The 15,444-nt window shown below is 39.4% G+C and overlaps 1 protein-coding gene across 1 annotated transcript in view; it reads left to right on the top strand.

Moving 5' to 3' along the window:
• The window catches only part of DDAH1 (dimethylarginine dimethylaminohydrolase 1), a 344,576-nt gene that overhangs the window by 125,579 nt on the left and 203,553 nt on the right, over nt 1–15,444 (top strand). The window contains exon 3 of the mRNA XM_060202273.1: nt 14,850–14,934. The gene's annotated coding sequence lies outside the window, so the exon portion shown is untranslated. The remainder of the gene's footprint in view (nt 1–14,849; nt 14,935–15,444) is intronic.

The following is a 15,444-nucleotide window of genomic DNA, read 5'->3' as shown; positions in this document are numbered from 1 at the left end:
GAGTGGCTTAGGCAGTGTCCACCCACCCCCATCCCTCTCTGGGTCACGTGGCTAGATAGAATGAAAAAGAGGAGGAAAAGCACAGTTTGGATTTTTTTTTTTTTTTAAAAACATCATTAAAAGAGGGCACTCTCTGAGAAAGCGGAATCCATTAGCTGAATCCATTTCAGTATCTATGGTTAATTAATTTAGGCAACTCTAATGCACTTTTACTATGTAGCCTCTTAAGAGCTGTTCTGGTAAATGTCCATCCCATAAATACTAGCACTATTTTATATGTATGATTTTCTTTTTAGAAGGGTGACTGAATTATTGCCTTGATATTAATTTGCACGTGACCCTGGCCCAGACAGTGTAGAAGTGCTTCCTCATAGTTTGAAAATTGTTCAGTATATTTTAAATTGAGATGTAAAAATCACCCTACATTTTAAGTTCATGAATAAGTTAGTCTGGTTGCCCGCCCCCACTTTAATTTGACTAACTGGTTTTGCCTTATTATGAACTGAATCATTTAGTCCCACATCTCATTCTGTAAATTTAACTCTAGACTTTGAATCACTAGAAGAAATACAGTCTAGTTAGCCAGTAAAACCTTTCTTACAAAATGACATTTTAATTTCTTATATGCACTAGCATTTTTTCATATCTAAGATCCCATCAATCAGTTTTCCATTTAAGAAAGTTGTTTCTGGGAACAACAGTGGAGATACACTGAGTTCCAAAGCAATGTTATGAACAGCAGCATGTTTAGTGTTCTGGGTAGGTATTTAAATAAATTATAGTCAATAATTCTATGGCTTCAAATATAAACTCCCATGTTTTAAGTTATTATATTTTAACCTACATTATAAATTAACTCTACTGGAATTTCAGAGTTTAAAAAGAGAAAACATCCAAATTTCACTATTTAAGACGTGTGCTGCATTTGTGTGAAATCACAGCAACCTCTGACATTTTTAAATATTTATTTTGCCAGTTTGACAGGCTCCTTTTATGCCAGTGCTGGGTTTTAATTTTGCTTATAGTCATACACTTCAACAGCTGGCATCAGATTAAGTGAAAATTAGTGCTTTTGATGATTTGATTAATTGGCTTCTTTTGTAAAATACTTTTAAGTTGCAAGATGCTTCAAAATAGAAGCTCTGAGAATCATTACCACCAGACAAGCTTTCATTTAAAAACATTTCCTCATTTCATCCATTCAACAGAATTATCTTTATCAGGACTAACACGTCCATGGGCAAGGTAGGCATAGCACTTGAAGCCCACAATAATTTAGAAGTTTGTTTAGAATTATTTAGAAATTTATTTTGAAGTCAGAATGATAAAAAAAAAAGAATTTTAGGTCAAAGGGACTGTTTTAACAGATAATATTAGTATATTGATTTTTATAGTAATATGGTCAAAAACTATGATTTCTAGTATTTTTTATTATATATTTATTTGTTTGCTCATTTACTGGATAGAGACAGAGAGAAATCCAGAGGGAAGGGGAGGTATAGAGGAAGAATGACACCTGCAGCACTGCTTTACTATTTATTAGGCTTTCCCACTGCAGGTGGCGAGCAAGGACTTGAACCCAAGTCCTTGCAAATTGTAGCATGTGCACTCTACTGGGTGTGCCACTAACTAGATATCATTTATTATTGTTGTTGTTGTTGTTATTTACCTCCAGGGTTATTGCCGGGGCTCAGTGCCTATACTAAAAATCCACTGCTCCTGGAGGCTTTTTTTTTTTTTTTTCAGATAGGAAAGAGAGAAATCAAGAGAGGAGGGGAAGATAGAGGGGGGGAGAGAAAGACAAACACCTGCAGACCTGCTTCACCACTTGTGAAGCGATCTCCCTGCAGGTAGGGAGCTTGGAGCTTGAACAGGGATCCTTGTGCTGGTCCTTGCACTTTGTGCCATGTGCTAAGCTTAACCCGCTGCGCTACCACCTAGTCCCCATCTATTATTATTATTTTTTAATAAATTTTTATATTTATGTATAAAAAGGAAACATTGACAAAACCATAGGATAAGAGGGGTACAACTCCACACAGTTCCCACCACCAGAACTCCGTATGCCATCCCCTCCCCTGATAGCTTTCCTATTCTTTATCCCTCTGGGAGTATGCACCCAAGGTCATTGTGGGACTCAGAAGGTGGAAGGTCTGGCTTCTGTAATTGCTTCCCCACTGAACATGGGCATTGACAGGTCGATCCATACTCCCAGTCTGTCTCTCTCTTTCCCTAGTAGGGTGGGGCTCTAGGGAAGTGGAGCTCCAGGACACATTGGTGAGGTCTGTCCAGGGAAGTCTGGTCGACATCCTGCTAACATCTGGAACCTGGTGGCCGAGTAATGAGCTGAAGTGTTGACATTCCACGCCTGACGTCTCTGGACATAGTCTGAAGTGCAGCATGCTGAGGTGGTACTTGTTGCATTGATTATGTTTGCAATATCATTTGGTATGAATTGAGAGAAGCATGCAGGAAAGTGAGCCCCACCCTAGAGGTTCCAGGACCGGGGGAAATACAGGTTCTATTGGGGAAGTGGGAGGTTTCTGCTGTCTTAGGGTTAAGAAGACAACAGATAATTATTGCTATAATCACATTATTTGACAACTGGGTTAACTTTGAAAAATCCCTTTGTTAGGATTTGCTGTATCATATACAACATCACCATAATTTATGTCCTTTGACATTATTTGTATATAGCTGTACCCATCTATTATTTTTTTTAATGAAAGAAGATGCCTTGGGAAGGTTAAAGTTCCCAGGACCCATGGAAGTTGCAGCACAACCTATGTCAGAATTTATCTATGTTAGATTCTGGAGATAGAAAAATGAATAAACATAATCTCTGAAGCTCTCATAATCTAATGAAGGAAATAGCTTAAAATTTGGTTTCCTTAAAGTTGTTTACAATAATAATTATAGCTTGAAGCACATAGTGTTTTGTTTTGTTTTTGAACTGTAAAATGTCATTTAACATGTAGATTTGGTCCTGTCCTTTCATTCAGATTTATTCAACACCGTATGTTTATTCATTTCAATCATCACTGATCACCATATGGATCTGTAAGTCAAGTTGTTCACGTTTTATAAGTGCACTCTATCAACAGTGTCACAAGGAAATTCGAGGCCATAGATACTGATGGTCCAGTGAGAAAAATGAGAGGACCTGAGAAGTGATGCAATGAATAAGAAGTTAGACTCTCAAGCTTGAATTCTTGAGTTTGATTCCTAGCATTCTATATGCAAGGCTGATTCTCTGCTTCTCTCTCTCTCTCTCTCTCTCTCTCTCTCTCTCTCTCTCTCACACACACACACACACACACACACAGTCTAAAAAGTAAATAGGTCTTTTAACAAATGAGAAAAAGGGGCTGGGTGGTGGTGCTCCTGATTGAGTGCACATGTTACAATCCTCAAGGCCTCAGTTCAAGCCCCTGGTCCCCACCTGCAGAGGGAAGTTTTGTGAGAGTAATTAAGAAGGGCTGCCGGTGTCTCTCTGTCCATCTCCCTCTCTATCACCTCCTTCTCCCTCAATTTCTGGCTGTACCCAATAAATAGAATTAAAAAATAAATAATAATAATTTTAAAATGAGAAAAGAAGTTTGACTTTTCTTAGCTTTGCAAAGCTTATGTACTTTTGTTCTGAGTTTTATTGAGGTTTTGGTAATGGAATATTGACTGTTTCTAATAACATAAATTGGAGTGGTCAGACTATTTTCCTTAACCTAAATCCTCATTGTTGATACTTAGACTAATCTCCATGTACTTTTTAATTTCTTTTACTTTTGCCTACTGAAGACAAATTTCTTATTATTTTCTGTTTTTAGGGCAAATTTAGCTGCATTATCTTATTAAACATTCAAGAGCTTTTTGAATAATAAATGTGTCATAGGCATTGGGAAGAGCACAGACTTAGCTGAACCTGAGTATGAGTCAGAATTTTGTTACTTGAGCTCTGTGACCTTAGTCAGTGCACTTAGCCCCACTGCACCTCAACTTCCTCATCTATGAAAAGGGAAACATCAGGAAGTCAGGCTTTAGCACAGCGGATTAAGTGCAAGTGGTGCAAATTGTAAGGACTGGTGTAAGGATCCTGGTTTGAGCCCCTGGCTCTCCATCTGTAGGGGAGTTGCTTCACAAGCGGCGAAGCAGGTCTGCAGGTGTCTTTCTCTCCCCCTCTCTGTCTTCCCCTCCTCTCTCCATTTCTCTCTGTCCTATCCAACAACAACAACATCAATAACAACAATAACTACAACAATAAAACAAGGGCAACAAAAAGGAATAAATAAATTTAAAAAAAGGGAAACATCACACATATCTTACAAAGTCACTGTAGCAAGTAAATAATCTATGTTAAGCACTGAACCTGAAGTGTAGTAGATATTAAATAAACAATTACGATTGTTATTCTTTTTCTTTCATTTGCCTCCAGGGTTATTGTTGGCACTTGGAGCCTGCACAACAAATTCACTGCTCCTGGTGGCCGTTTTTTCCATTTTACTAGATAAGACAAAGAGAAACTGAGAGGAGAGAGGGAGAGAAAGACACCTGAAGACATGCTTCACCACCTGTGAAGCGATCCCCCTGCAGGTTGGGAGCAGGGGCTTGAACCCAGATGCTTGAGTGGGTCCTTGAGTTTTGTACTATGTGCAATTAGCCCACTGTGCCACCACCCGACCCCTTATTTTTCATATTTGTAAAAATTAGGGAACAGAAGCAGAAACATATCAGATGACCATGACTAATATTGAGAAGTGATGGCACCTAGTTAAAACAATAAAAATGTTTAGCTTAATTTTAATTAAGGCTTATCGAGAATGAGAGTATGGAGCACAGAGAAAGGGCTGAAACACCGGTGTAGGAAAAAGACTGACAGCAAGGTGGCCTGGTAATCAGTATGTTTTTATCGAGTACCTTGGGAGTATTCGTATCCTGGGTAAAAACTGCACCATTAATTACAGACTCCCAAATACGCCCCCACCGAGAGAGAGAGAGAGAGAGAGAGAGATTGAGAGAGAGAGAGAAAGAGGGGAGAGAGAGAGAGGGCGGAGAGAGAGAGAGAGAATTTATTGGTTGGATGTAGGGGAGTCCTGCCAAGGCTGTGAGGATTGTTACAGGAATGCTTTCTTGGCTCACTGTTTCTGGTTGATGTTTTCAATTTTCTTTTCAGTTTTCTCCATGCCATGCCACTTAACAGCCTGAGTCTCTCATCTCACCCTAAGTAGTAATTCTACCAGTAAGAAAAAAGAGAGTTTTGGACCAGTAGACAGTTCACCTGGTAGGTCACGATATGCCTTATGCCTTGTCAGGAGTACTGCCCATGTTGGAGCCCCAACATCACTTGGGAGAGCCAGGGGGAAGTTCCAGTACCTTATTTGCCCTCCCTCCCTTCCTCCCCCTTCCCCTTCCTTCCCCTCCCCTCCCCTCCCTTACCCTCTCTTCCCTCCTTCATTTATTCCCCCCTCCCCTTCCTCTCTCTCTCCTTTTTCCCTCTTCTTTCTCCTCTTCCCTCTCCTCCTCTCTTTTCTTCTCTTTCATCTCTCTCTCTCTCTCTCTCTCTCTCTCGTTAAAACAATGAAAAAGTCAGCCCAGACACAGTGAAACTGAACTTGCACTGGAGCCTAGCACATTGGAATGGGATTTTTTTTTTTTCAATGTAGGGAGATATATTGAGAAAATAAAGATAGTAACTTTGATCTTCTATGAGCTGACATAGAACAGTTAATGGTTTTTTTTAAGCCTTTATTTATTTATTTATTTACCCTTTTGTTGCCCTTGTTGTTTAACATTGTTGTGGTTATTGATGTCGTTGTTGTTGGATAGGACAGAGAGAAATGGAGAGAGGAGGGGAAGACAGAGAGGGGGAGAGAAAGACAGACATCTGCAGACCTGCTTCACCACTTGTGAAGCGACTCCCCTACAGGTGGGGAGTGGGGGGCGGGGGCTCGAACCGGCCAGTCCTTGTGCTTAACCTGCTGCGCCACAGCCCGACACCCCACAATTAATGTTTTAATGATAGAGTTGATTCAAAGGGCCAAAAGAATAGAATCTCCGGAGTAGGGCGGTACCGCAGTGGGTTAAGCACACGTAGCGCAAAGCTCAAGGACCTGAGTAAGAATCCCGGTTCGAGCCCCGACTCCCCACCAGCCGCTTCACAGGTGGTGAAGCAGGTCTGCAGGTGTCTTTCTTTCCCCCTCTCTGTCTTCCCCTCCTCTATACATTTCTCTCTGTCCTATCCAACAACGACGACATCAATAACAACAATAACTACAACAACAATAAAAAACAAGGGCAACAAAAAGGGAAAAAATTATATATAAAAGAATAAAATCTCAGGATGTCTGAGGTTTAAAGGAGCTTGTAATGTGCACTTTTCATCCTCCCCAAATGAGGCTAATCATGCTTTTATCTCCAATATTGTTATCTCTTAGAGTATAAGCTTTATGTTTTTGTTTACTGTTTATTTATTTTTATATTTTTATTTTATTTATTTATTTTTATTTATTTTAATTTTTTATCTTTATTTAGTTATTGGATAGAGACAGCCAGAAATCAAGATGAAAGGGGGAGATCGAAGGAGAGAAACAGAGAGACACCTGTAGTCCTGCTTCACTACTCATTAAGCTTTCCCCCTGCAGGTGGGGACTGGGAGCTCAGACGCGGGTCCTTGAGCACTATAACACGTGCACTCAAGCAGGTGCGCCACCACCTGGCCCCTTATTTATTTTTATTATTGGATAGAGTTTGGGAGAAATTGAGAGGGGAGGAGGAGATAGAGAAGGAAAGAGACAGAGAGACACCTGAAGCCCTGCCTCACCACTCATGAAGACTTCCCCCAGCAAGTGGGGACCAGAGGCTTGAACCTAGGACCTTGTTCACTGTAAGCTTATTATGTGTTAATTAATTATTTTACTTATTCCTTCACATGTATGCCTTTTAATGAGAAAGGTTAATGAATACTTGGGTGCTATCTTAGAAATTTTAGAAGCCTCTAAGGAGAGGTTTTGGAGACCGGGTCACACTCTGACATCCCTGCTGTTTGAAAAACTACAGGATATCTTATTATTGGGAACGCATTATTCTTTTTTGTTTGTTTGTTTGTTTTGTTTTGTTTGTTTGTTGTTATTAATTTTTAAAATAAAAAATATCAACAAGAGCATAGGATAAAAGGGGTATAATTCCACACAATTTCCACCACCTGAGTTCTATATTCCATCCCTCCCTTGATATCTTTCCTATTCTTTTTTTTTTTTTTTGCCTCCAGGGTTATTGCTGGGGCTCAGTGCCTGCACCATGAATCTACTGCTCCTGGAAGCCATTCCCCCCCCCCTTTTGTTCCCTTTGTTGTTGTAGCCTTGTTGTGGTTATTATTGTTATTATTGACATTGTTCGTTGTTGGATAGGACAGAGAGAAATGGAGAGAGGAAGGAAAGACAGAGAGGGGGAGAGAAAGACAGACACCTGCAAACCTGCTTCACTGCCTGTGAAGCGACTCCCCTGCAGGTGGGGAGCCGGGGGCTAGAACCGGGATCCTTACACCAGTCCTTGTGCTTTGCGCCACATGCACTTAACCCACTGCACTACCACCCGACCTGCAACTTTCCTATTCTTTTCATTTTTATTTATTTCCTTTTTGTTGCCCTTGTTGTTTCCATTGTTGTTGTAGTTATTGTTGTTGATGTCGTTGTTGGACAAAACAGAGAGAAATGGAGAGAGGAGGGGAAGACAGAGAGGGGGAGAGAAAGATAGACACCTGGGACCTGCTTCACTGCTTGTGAAGCGACTCCCCTGCAGGTGGGAGCCGAGGGCTCGAACCGGGATCATTATGCCAGTCCTTGTACTTTGGGCCACCTGTGCTTAACCAGCTGCGCTACTGCACAACTCCCCAGCTTTCTATTCTTTACCCCTCTGGGAGCACTGGCCCAATGTCATTATAGGGTGCAGAAGAGGGAAGGTCTGGCTTCTGTAGCTGCTTCTCTGTTGAACATGGGCATTGACAGTTCGATCCATACTCTCAACCTCTCTCTCTCTTTCCTTAGAGGGGCGGGGTTCTAGGGAAGCGGGGTTCCAGGACATATTGGTGGGGTCATCTGCCCAGGGAAGTTCAGTTGGCATCATGGTAGCATTTGCAACTTGGTGGCTGAATGCTGGAGCTGAAGGATTGACTTTCCATGCTTGGTGTCTCTGGACACAATCCGAAGTGAAAGGTGTCAGAGTGGTACTGGTTGCATTGATTTGGTTGAGCTCAGCAGTGGGAACGCATAATTCTATCAGTTTGCTCAATGGTTCTTTCTTCCTATAGAGTGAGTTAGGAGTGGGAATTCAAAGCAGACTTATAAATTAAATTGATGGTCAACAAACTACCCTTTAAATTTTTGCAGACATTATTTAAAGCCTTGAAAGGTTTGCTCCTATCCCCAGTACTTTGACGTTCACTATATTAGTATACAACTCCTGTCCCCAGTATTTTGATGAACTGCTATATTAGAGGGAAGATTATTATAGTACGTTAAAGATCTGGAGAGCTAGTGACTGGGTAAGGAGTCAATGTTATACCTTTTTTATGCCAACACCATCATTGTTTCTCCCATTTGTTTCGTGTTTCTCCATTCTTTGGGTCCTCAATTCAAGGCTACCTTGATTACTTTCAGTTTTTTTAGTTGTTAGCTGAAGCTATCATTGTTGTGTAGCCAATTCAAAGTTAACTAAAATGAAAAATGTATTGAGTTGGCTATTCAGAGCCAATCCTCTGCCAAATCTGAGGAAGAGTCAGTAGTTTACCTTGAGTAATCTACCTCACAGTTTTAGTCCCTGCTTGTAAAGGAAAATTATACAGCATAGAATGAATATTTTTAGAAAATAAGATATGTAATTTTTTTCACTTCTTTATTGGGGATTAATGTTTTACTTTCATCAGTAAATACAATAGTTTGTACATGCATAATATTTCTCAGTTTTCCGCATAACAATACAACCCTCAGTAGGTCATCTGTCATCCTTTTTGGACCTGTACTCTCCCCCCACCCATCCCAGAGTCTTTTACTTTGGTGCAATACACCAACTCCATTTCAGGTTGTAGATATTTTCTAACCCTTGCAGTTAATGAAAAGGAAGGTGGTTTTCTGACAGTTAATCAAGTAGAAGCACTGCTCATAATAACTCCTTGATTTTACAGACTTAATTACTCAGAGGTACTTGTGTTTAGGAAGATGTGTTTGAGGCCAGAGGTTATTTGACTCTCTTAGCCTAAAAGTAGACTTGTAGTTGTGACAGTGCCGTCAGGCCACAATATCATGTTTCCTTTTCTAATAGCTCACAAACATGCCCAGGGAAGACTGGACTGTGGACTCTCTGGATGTTTCCTTTACATCTGTCCCGAGTTGCCCACAAGACAAAAGCCAGTGTCCTGCTGACTTTAGCAGCCACAGAGGTGACCACTGTCAGAGCAGTTTTTTTCCCCCTTCCTTCCTTCTTTCCTTCCTTCCTTCCTTCCTTTCTTCCTTCCTCCCTCCCTCCCTTCCTCTTTCTTTCCTCCCTTCCTTTCTCTCTCTCTCTTTCTTTTTTGCCTCCAGGGTTATCGCTGGGGCTCAGTGCCTGCATTCTAATCCACTACTCCTGGAGGCTATTTTCCCCTTGTTGTTTATCATTGTTGTTGTTATTGCTGTCATTGTTGTTGGATAGGACAGAAAGAAATCGCAAGAGGAAGGGAAGATAGAGAGGAGGAGAGAAAGACACCTGCAGACCTGCTTCACCGCTTGTGAAGCGACCCCCCTGCAGGTGGTGAGTCCAGGGCCTCTAACAGGTATCCTTGTGCTTCGCACTGTGTGAGGAAACAGTTTCTAACAGCAAAATGTAGAATGTTCTACTTCTCCTTTCTCTCTTCCTCCTTCTTTGCTCAGATAGTCTTGACTTGAATTATTTTCAACTTCCAAGTGTTCTTTTCCTGCCAACTCACTTTTTCTTCATTTTAATCTCCAAATTAAAAATAGTATGGTAGGATTATTGCCCTTATCATAAAGTTTACGGAAGAGTTTTCAGCTCTCTCTGCCAAGTGTGGATACAGTGAGAAGACTGCTGTCTACAAACCAGGAAGAGAGTTCTCAACAGAACTAGACCATACTGGCACCCTGTTCTCAGATATGAGAAACTAATAATGTTGGTTACTTGTTTTGGGGTCAGATATGAACTTGGAAGGAAGAAAGCAGGAGTGGAAAGGAGATGATGCTATCTATCTGTTAGCACTTTCTGGTACTTGAACTATGTGAAGACCACTTTAAAAAATCAAGTAACATTTACTTTAAAAAATTTTATAGGGGCCAGGCAGTGGCATACTTGATTAAGCACATACACAACAGTGCATAAGGACTCAGGTTCAAGCCCCTGCCCCCCATCTGCAGGGGGAAAACTTCAGGAGTAGTGAAGCGGGGCTTCAAGTGTCTCTCTGTCTCCCCTTCTCTCAAATTTTACTTGTCTCTATCCAATAATAAATAAATAATTTTTTAAAAAGCTTAAAAATTTTTATTAGTGATTAAAAGATTAGAGGATAATTGGAGTATAATACCATCTACTACCACCACCAAAGTTTTGTTACAAATCCCCCCACCACCACCACACACACACAGTGGTAAGCACCAACGCTCATAGTTACAAGTTGACTACATATATATTTTTTTTCATGTTTATGTATTACAGTTCTCTATATTCCTCTTCCATAGTTGTCCTTTCTTTTTCCCTCTTCCCTCTTAGTGATGGTCAGTACCTGACTTCCTTGGGTGTTCTCCAGAATCTCTTACCTCTCATTAAGGGTACAAAAACAAAGGTTCCTTGTCACAAAAGTTCTGAGTCCCAGTGGAACTGGGGTTCAGAATCTTCTGGTCATCTTCCACTAATATTTTCTTCTCTGAAAGTATGGGCCAAAATTCTTTTTGGGGTACAGAATGAAGGATTTCTGGCTTCTGTAATTGTTTCTCTGCTGGACATGGATATTGGTAGGTCTATCCTTAATCCCAGCCATAACATTTACTTTTAAAGTCATAAAGCCATTTCATTTGAAAAAGTGAAATTATAGATACATTTCAGAATGTAGGTTTGAGTCTGACTGCTGCAGAGAAGTGAATGTCATAGTAAAGCAAGCCCCATGATGTTTTTTCTCTGTGCATATAAAAGCTATATTTACACTGAACTGTAGTCTATTACATGTGCAATAAAACTGTTATGAAGGAAACAACGCAGATCCTTTCATTTAATGTGACACAGATACACAAATTGAGCACATGATTTTGGGAAAAGTAGTGCCTTAGATGTGCTTGATGTAGTGTTATTATAAGTCTTCAATTTGTTAAAAACAAACAAACAAACAAACCCAGGATAGTGTAAAGAACAATAAAGCAAAGCACAGTAGGGGAAATATAACTTAACTATATGTTGAAATAAAAATTCTTAATTGTATTGAAAGACAATTGTTAACTAGCTATATTAGAATGTTATAGCAGAGGGACAGGGTGGTGGCACGCCTGGTTGAGCAGACATGTTATAATGCGTAAAGACCTGGGTTCAAGGCCTTGGTCCCCACCTGCAGAGGGAAAGCTTTGTGAATGGTGAAGCTGTGCTGCAGGTGTCTCTCTGATTCTCTTCCTCTCTACCTCCCTCTTCCCTCTCGATTTCTGGCTGTCTCTATTTAATAAATAAAGAAAGAATTTTATAGCAGAAATTGACATTTGATGTGGGCATAATTCAAAGATGAGGAAATACAACTAACTGTACTTGGTAGCAATTAATCTCCAGGACAATGTAGACAATTATTTTCCACTATCTTTTTTCTTGCATCTGCATGATTATTGCCAGAGTTGAAAGTATTCTAGTAATGTCTAGATGTTCTCTGAAAATAGCACCATCCCCTTCAACTTCTCCCAGCTGCTGGTCCTGTATAGAAGATAGCAAATACTGAGAAAAAGATCTCATCACTTGTTTGAAAAGGTCAGTACCTCTCCCATGAAAAACCTTTCTCGGGTGTCGGGCTGTAGTGCAGCGGGTTAAGCGCAGGTGGCGCAAAGCACAAGGACTGGCATAAGGATCCCGGTTCGAACCCCGGCTCCCCACCTGCAGGGAGTCGCTTCACAGGTGGTGAAGCAGGTCTGCAGGTGTCTATCTTTCTCTCCTCCTCTCTGTCTTCCCCTCCTCTCTCCATTTCTCTCTGTCCTATCCAACAATGACAACAACAATAATAACTACAACAATAAAACAACAAGGGCAACAAATGAAATGAATAAATAAAATAAATATAAAAAAACCCTTTCTCACAATCAACTTATGCTAATTAAACATGGTTCATAAAATTATTTTATGGACATTACATCACTACTACTACAGACTGTTGTTCTTAACTATAATTCTGATAATTTCATTTCTGATTATTATCTATCAAGTGTTCTTTATATATTTTTAGTTTAGAAATTTTATTGACATATCATTACACATGTCATTGTTTCATGTGAGAATCACTGAAAATGAACACCTATATCTCTTTTTCTCCTTATTTATGCCTTCCCCTTCTCTCAGTTCCTTTTGAAAGCCATGAAACATATAGTCCAGAAGTTTATTATTGTTTTATTTGCTTTCTCAAAGTACCGTACATGAGTGAAATAATATAAAGGTGTCTTTATTCATCTGGCTTATTCTACTGATCATAGGACCCTCTAGGTCCATCCATGATGTTTCAAGGGACATAAAGGACAGGTATTTATCTTTTTTTTTAGTGATCTCTTCCTCATCTGTCTTCTGTTTCGCTCTCTACCTACATCTACTCATGTTGAATAGCTTTGCCATGACCTCAAAGTGCTCTTATTTCTGTTTTTATGCCTTTATAAATGTCATTTCCATTGCTAAGACTGCCCTTGAATCTGTTCCTTTTGAGTGAGATCCCCCATTATTGGTCCCCCGTCCCCGAGATTGACATCACCTTATACTTACTGACTCCATTGAGATTCTCTCTCTGTTTGCTCCTCCTGTCAGATTCAAGACATTTAGGAGACAGAGCACATTCATTTTTCATCCTCAAAGTTGGAACCTAGTAGTCACTTGCCGGTTGAATGAATGAATATACAGTCTGGCTGAAAAGTTAAAGACAAAAGCATCACCGTACTTTGTACTATAAATCTTAACTAGTGCTAAGGGAAATTGCTTCGAAGGATAATTTTAATTCTATGCAGTTTACTTGTGCTGTTTAGTCTCTGTGAGAGCTGAGTTGTGTGTCAGGACAATTCTCCATGAGCCTTTTGATTATTTATTTTCTGGAAATGTTTCAGTTTTGTTTATTCTGTGTTTGTGGTTTTAAATCTCTGCTGGGCATCTTTATACTAAAACATCTTTTTGAGGAACTCTTTAAGAGCCGTTTATTCTTAACATTCTAAGACACAGCTGACAGCTCTCAATCCAGTGGATTTTCATCCTTATCTCCAGAAAAACCACATTTTTATGCTTTGTGGCAAAGTAAGTTACATATTCATAGGAATCACCAAGTTGGAATAGAGCCTTGAGTTGGAACTTCAGATCTGCTTTTTCTTGTCAGAGGACAACTGACAGCAGGGTTATCTCTACTACTTTGTAGTTAGATGTCTTTCTCAGATGTCTACTCAAAAGTAGTCTTCAAGCATGTTTTGAAATTTGGAGGAAACAAATTATTAACCACATCTAGCTGGAGGAATTCACTTTGTATGTTAAAGGAATTAATTTTGCAAGACTTCAACTGCATCAATAAGACACTAGTGAGACCAATTTTAGGATGAGGCCCATTATCTTCCCTTTATTCAGTTTACTCTGATTAAAGTAGATAAAATAAATATTTGAACTCGAGTGACTAGGGCATAATTATATAAACATGGCCTCAATCCTTTGTTTTTAGAGTTCATTGACTTTAATTATCCTAAAGATGTTCATTAATTTGTCTGATGTATTACTATTTGTTCCTTGTGGTATCTTGAGGTCTAATATATACCATGATGCCTATAGTTAACAGGATTGTACTGGACAAGAGAAATTTGCTAACAGAGAAGCTTTCAGGTGTGTTATCCATGAAAAAGGTTAATAGGAGAGACGTATCTTAATTTGACTTTGGTAATCGTTTCACTATTATTTGTATATCAAAACATGGTATATCCAAATATATACAATTGTTATGTACAAATTAAATTTCTCAATAGGTTTGATGGAGAAAGAGATAAGAAAATCTGGTTGTCTTCTACTTTTTAAACTATAAAATAATGCCATTAGGCATATATTTTTGTTGGTTTGGAGACTATGACTATTTTTTAAAAAATAGAAAACACATTATCTGTGTTCACCTATAGAACCTTCACATTTTCTACAGTAAAGAACATTCTCACAAGTCTGAATTCAATATATAATTATTAGAGCATTCACCTTATACTTCTCAGTATAGTCAACCCATGTGTTTTCAGTTACATGTAACTGAAGACAAAAATGAAAAAAGAATGTATTAAAATCTCAGTTCTGATGTCAGTGACGTGTGTGTGTGTGTGGTTGGGGGGGGGGGTCGGAGATTAAAGCAATGGAAGTCCTGAATTATTTCTCCAGTTCAGAGTTTTTAGTTTCCTTACAGTCATCAAATATATATTATCTTTGAATTTTCCCTCTCCCAGGGAACAGTGCCTTAATTAAATAATTAATTAAACTCTATTGAAAACCAGTAGTTCCCTTGTGGGCTGCTTCTGTAATTGCCTCTTGGCTCGTCAACTAAAGATCTACCTAAGATCATTTTTTTCCAGCCTGAGTGATTACTGGGGCTCCATGCCCACAGAGTCCACCATTCCTAACACCTTTTTTTTTCTTTTTAGCAAAGGGTGAGAAGACAGAGAAAGACAGAGGAGAGACAAGCAGAGAGAGGGAGAGACTCTAAGCTCCATTTCATCACTTGTGTAGGTTCTCCCTCTGCAGGAGCCCCGTGTGGTGGCCCATGGCTCAAACCCAAGTCCTTCCTCCTGGCAATATGTGCGCTCTACCACGTGAACCACCTGTAGACCCCCTCTTATTGGTTCCTAATATTGTTTTTGTTTGCTTTTTGAATTCACACAGTTTTGTTGTTGTTTCTGTGATGCTTATCTGTTTCTGTTGCCATTGTCTATTCAAAACTGTAAGGTCCAGAAGGTAAGACTCCTGATATCCTTAATTTATTTTTATAGAGCCTACACAACATTATATGTTGAATAGGATATCATTATATTTAGTGTGATGATGATGACTTTAACATGAAAACAAACTTATTGAAGTTCTGTTTGTGCTGTTCACAGCACACTGGAGCCTGTATCTGTTGCTAAAAAAAAAAAAGCTTAATATTGTTTGAAAGAATTGATGACAATTTTCAAAATAGCCAACTCCTAGTGTCTCAGAGGGTTCAAATGTCACTTAAGTTACTCATCTGCTCTTACCTTA

Source organism: Erinaceus europaeus, chromosome 11 (genome assembly GCF_950295315.1).
Source record: "Erinaceus europaeus chromosome 11, mEriEur2.1, whole genome shotgun sequence".
Classification (NCBI taxonomy): Eukaryota; Metazoa; Chordata; class Mammalia; order Eulipotyphla; family Erinaceidae; genus Erinaceus; species Erinaceus europaeus.
The sequence above is the reverse complement of the archived record's forward strand: the minus strand, read 5'-3'. Positions and strand labels throughout refer to the sequence as shown.